Consider the following 5,480-nt stretch of genomic DNA (forward strand, 5'->3'; position numbering starts at 1 on the left):
TTTTTCATTTCAAATATTTGATGAGATTAATTTTTAATATAATGAGATGTTATAACTCGTTTAAGAGCTATATGGGTTTGGTGAGACCTTTACTCGTGAATTCGAGTCAAATGCGTGAGAAGCATTCATTTACAAATAAAGCAACCTGATGGCTTGAGAGAATGGTTGTTTTACATTTTTTGTTTTTTAATATTTACTTTTTGGATTTTAATTTTCTTTATTATAAGAAAGTTAATAATATACTTAGGGTTTGATGATGAAAGGGTTTCATAAAAAAATGATATGTTATAATCCGTTTAAAAGCTATCTGGATTTGGTGATCCATGACCCGCTTATGCTTTTTTACTATAAAATTGTTTATTAATTATAAATAATATATTTTTCTTTTTAAATTGGATATTAAATTTTAGTATATCCCTATTTTATAGGATTTTTCCTATCAAATAATTGGTAAGATTAATTTTTAATTTAATGAGATGTTATAACCTGTTTAAGAGTTATCTGGTTTTGGTAAGACCCATGCCCATGAATTTGGGTTAAATCAATGAGAGACCTCCATTTAAAAATCAAGCAATTTGATGGCTTCCATAAAAGGGGGGAGCGACTACATCGCGACACGTAGGATTTTAGGAGTTTCGATTATATATATATATTATAGATAGATTTTTAATTTTGCTGCAATATATATATATTTTTATTTAGTTTGACCTCAGATAGTCTTTAAAAGAATCATGATACAATCAAATTGATAAATCAATCATCTTATAAATTCTAACTAGTTATATAAAGCTCTATCTTACTTCAAAAAAATCCTATAAACTTTGAATTGAAAGCTTAAAACATATAGTCATTCTGAAATGATCATAAGCTCAGTTTCTATACACATAACTTATTACTGAATGTGAAAACAAGTTTTACTAGAGATTTTAGAGTTTAACTTGTTTGGTTTGTCCATACAAACGCTGCCAATCCACAGTCTAGCTCTCCATCTCGTTGATAAGCTTTTGGTATTTGTTTGTCTGAGCTGACGAGCCTTTACAACTTGTTTGCACTAATCAAGAGTTCTTAGGGCTCTATGCTAACCAACCTTAGCATTATCCAACTTATGTCGTTTTTAATAATAATCCGTTTCACTTACTCTCGTTCTTGAACATTATTTAATTATGGGTGTACGCAAAATTATATTTAACATTTATATATAGACGTTTAAACCAATAAAGCCACTAGCGGGACAAAAAACTCGAATTAAACTAAACATAAACAAGCTCTATCTAACCTATGATGAAACTCTATTATTAACAAACCAATGGAGACGAAGGTGTATTACAGGAAGAGAAAGCGGGAGAAGACGAAGCAAATTGATCACATACCCAATTGCGTTCAGCTTCCAAGAACTACTAATTCCCCCAAACCACGTGCTCAGTTCAATCTTCCAATTCGCTCTTTCAAAGGTATTCTTTCAAATTCAAATCATTTTCCTGTAATTCGAACTAATATGCTGCAATCTGTGAGTTTTGATTTCACATACGAACTGCATTTTGCTGATTTATGTATGATTTACAAATTAGGGTTAGGGTTTACATATGAAATTGAACCGGTTATCTCTTCATTGTAAGTTTGGGGCCCTTACCGAAAGGTAGAGAGATGAAATTAGGGATGAGCTCGTACCGGTACCGTTGTCAAAAGTCTGTAAATACAGGTACCGATGCTTGTTTCGGTACCGGTAGCATTTGCTCATGAGCTCATCCTTAAATGAAATTATTAAATTTTTGTTTTTAAAATTTGTCAATCGATTGTCATTTTCGCATATGAAAATACAAAATGGAGTTTGATTTATGTATAATACAAATCAAATGAATCTATATACCTACAAATTTCATATATTTTAAATTTACCGAGCCACGAGTTCCGTATACATTTAATAAAGTTTAGAGCTTTTAATTTAAAAATTGAATGGGATCTATTATATATATAATACAAGTTCAAGGTATTTATATGATATCCCGGGAAAAAACAATTAGAATTTAAATAATTAGAACTAAAAGATACCATATGAAACAATCAAGTGGAAAGGAGGAATATTGATCTTGAGGGTATCGAAATTGCGTGGATAACGCTTAGTAAAATAGGGATATGGGCTTTAAACACCAGGCCAGCATAGAAAATTGGTTTGCTTATCAGTTATATCTAATTAGGGTTTGGATCAAATACAAATTAAATTAACGTGTTAACTGTGAGAATCAAATCAAGTAGTGTAATTATATATACAACATAGTGTAATTACAGCATAGTGTAATTACACCACAATGTAATTACATAATCACACTACCTATAACTATAATTACACTACTGGATTCTCACAGTTAGCATGTTAATTTAATTTGTACGCTAACTTTCCCCTATCTAATTAATATGTGATTCTGTATATATATAAATATCTAAACATTTAAACGGAGGCCTAAAGCCCTAGCTTTGCCTAATTCTACTGCTTGGCTGGCTCTGATGGTTGTTTTCTAAAACTTTATTTGTTAACATGAAGTTTTTTATGTCACAGATATAGAACCGAGCACACACAGCAGCAAAGATATCCAATCGAGTGTCACCGTCGACTCGTTTTCTAAATATAGAAATCGATTGCAACTGATAGAAAGGAGTGAAGTATGCACAGCCCCTGGAAGTGTTATCTGGGCTAATATAGATGGGAAGTTTTGGTGGCCTGCACAAGTAAGGAATTATATTGGCTTAAGTTTATTTTTACACGATATCGAGTTAAATATCAATCAAAGTTACTGGATTATTTGATTATATAAACTCACATATGAAGCAAACCACATTTAATTTCAATCAATCTGATTGATATTTATAGTAATTAATAACAATAAATTTACAGATTTTGGGAGAGAGATCAAATCAAGCTCGGTCTGTTTCAGTGCGGTACTTTGGTAAGCATGGCAGGTAATGAACACCTCTATTATTTATTTTAGGGTGTGCATGAAACTGTAAAAAACCGAACTGAACGCTTGTTTTGGTTCCAGTTTTGCATATAGTTAAAACCGAAAAACCGAACCGGACCGAATTTATAGGTTTCATTTTTAGTTTTGAACTTAAGTAATTTATAAGAATTCAATATATAGCGTTACCCAAATATTTTAACTCAAATGTATAATAATCAATTAACAAACGGTTTTCAAAAACTAAAAACCCGGAACCAAATGGTTTTGAAAAACTGAAAAACCAACTTTTTGGTTTTTGGTTCGGTTCAAGCTCAAAATCGACTCATACACACTCCTACCTTTTTTGGGTATGTAAAGATTCCTTAAGATATACAACTTCAAGTTTTCTGTCTCATTTTCAGTGTCTGGGTTGATCCAGATGTAGATCTTTCACCGTTTGAGGAAGTGAGTTTAATTTCCATACACAATTTTGCCCTTTTAACTATTTCACTTTTTATTTACAAATAAAAATCTTTTTATTTAGTTAATCAAGCAGATTTATCTTCTTGTATGTGTAGTGTTTTGATGAGAGGAGGCGTAACGAGGCTAAAGAGTTTCGAAATGCTTTGAAACAAGTAATGTTCTTGTACATTGCGTTTTAATTTGATTTCATTGTTATCTGGATTTTTATAAATTGTTGTAACTTGTAAGTGCAGGCATTGCACGAATACCATAAGCAACATCCTATCTTGTGTATGGACTCATTTGATTTCCCAGAAGGTGCTGATGGTGTAACTCACGATGACCAAGTGCACAGTATGTACCCACCTCTTTTAAAATATTTCAAGTTATAACTTAAGAATTAGATTTGAAAAGTAAAATGCACGTCTCATGCGTACGAGAAAAACGAGGCAACATGACATTAGATTTTAAAAAAATTATGTATGTATTGAATAACATAGAACCTGTGATTTCCTAGTCAAACATTATTATTTTTTATTTTATTTTATTCTTTTGTCTCCATTGGCTATATAATGTGTTTCTTTTATGTTTTAGAAATTAGAATGACTTCAAGTTCAAGCACCCCTTCTTCTACATCCATATCATCTGACCCTGGTAGAAAGTATGGGACCCAAGACCCAACTAATAGGAATAACATTACTTGTAATTTTTGTGGGAAAGTAGTCAAAGGAGGAGTTTATCGACTGAAACAACATTTTGTGGGAGGTTTTAGGAATGTAGTTTGATTGCTTGACATGCCCTGAGCATGTACGTGACGAGATAAAAACATACATGCATAAAAAAGAAATGGCAAAAAGTGGAAAATGTTATGAACTCAAGAATTCGAGTCGATGAGTATGATCACGATGAGGATTATAGTGAAATAAGCGGTAGTAAGTTGTCTCAACGCAAAAAGCCAAGGGTAAAAGGTTTTATGAACATGATCTTCACTCCAAATAAGAAGGATGATAAATGTGGGATACAACAAACCGTGAATGAAGTTTGTAATAACGAGTTGAGGGATACTGCTTGTAGAGAGATAGCGAAGTGGTTTTGTGATGCAAATATTCCTTCTAATGCGGCTACTTATGATAGTTTCAACACAATGATTGAAGCGGTTGGACAATGTGGTCCCGGGATGAAACCACCGAGCATGTACGAGTTGAAAGTACCTTTACTTAGTAAGGAAGTAAAAAGAAGTTGATGACCTAGCTAACGAGCACAAGAAAGAATGGGCACGCAAAAGGCTGTTCAATTCTATGCGAGGGATGGCATGATTCGTTGGTGGGAAAGGATATTATTAACTTTATGGTCAACTCTCCCAAGGGTTCTGTGTTTGTGAAATCCATTGATGTTTCCAATGTCTCTAAAGATTCAAGTGTCTTGTTCAAGATTCTTGATGCAATGGTGGAGGAAGTCGGAGAGGGTAATGTGATCCAAGTTGTTACAGATAATGCATCGGCTTATGTTGAAGCTGGTAAGAGTTGCAATCTTAATATCTTATTACACACACACACATGTGTGTGTGTGTGATGTTTTTCTTTTTACCTTTTTAGAACCATTTTTTATGTTGAGAAGTGCTAGCATAAAACACTTAGACATAGTGCATTGATGATTTAATGAGATAATGGGAAGCTGGTTATGTAACCTCCTTTTGTGTCCACACTTAGAGCAGCAGGTACAAGTGCATTATGCGGTTCTCGCAGTTCTGAACATATGCATGGTTTTGAAACGAACGCCCCTCTCTCTATACATGTGTGTGTCTGTGTATTCCTTATTTGTGATCTAATTCCATCTTATTATAAACTTTTTTAGGGAAGATGCTTGAAGCCACTAGGAAACATCTGTACTGGACTCCGTGTGCCACACGCTGCATAGATCTTATGCTGGAGGATATAGGAAAACATATACCCAGAGTGAAAAGTTGTTTAAAAAACGCAATGTTCGCAAACGGATACATATGCAGCTTTGTGGGTCTGGTGAACTTGATGAGAAAATTCACAGGTAAAGGGAACTTGTATAGGCACGCGATTACAAGATTTGCTA

At 33.3% G+C, this 5,480-nt stretch overlaps 1 long non-coding RNA gene across 1 annotated transcript; it reads left to right on the forward strand.

The window, feature by feature from the left end:
* Positions 1-2,554: 2,554 nt before the first annotated feature.
* Positions 2,555-3,574, forward strand: LOC143560414 (uncharacterized). The gene is made up of 4 exons (XR_013140114.1): positions 2,555-2,724; positions 2,891-2,955; positions 3,356-3,398; positions 3,512-3,574. It is a non-coding gene; the product is annotated as an uncharacterized LOC143560414 (long non-coding RNA).
* The last annotated feature ends 1,906 nt before the right edge of the window (positions 3,575-5,480 follow it).

The sequence above is a fragment of the Bidens hawaiensis genome, unplaced genomic scaffold (assembly GCF_021521415.1).
Source record: "Bidens hawaiensis isolate Kalapana, Puna unplaced genomic scaffold, B.hawaiensis_p1.1 tig00020329_1, whole genome shotgun sequence".
NCBI lineage: Eukaryota > Viridiplantae > Streptophyta > Magnoliopsida > Asterales > Asteraceae > Bidens > Bidens hawaiensis.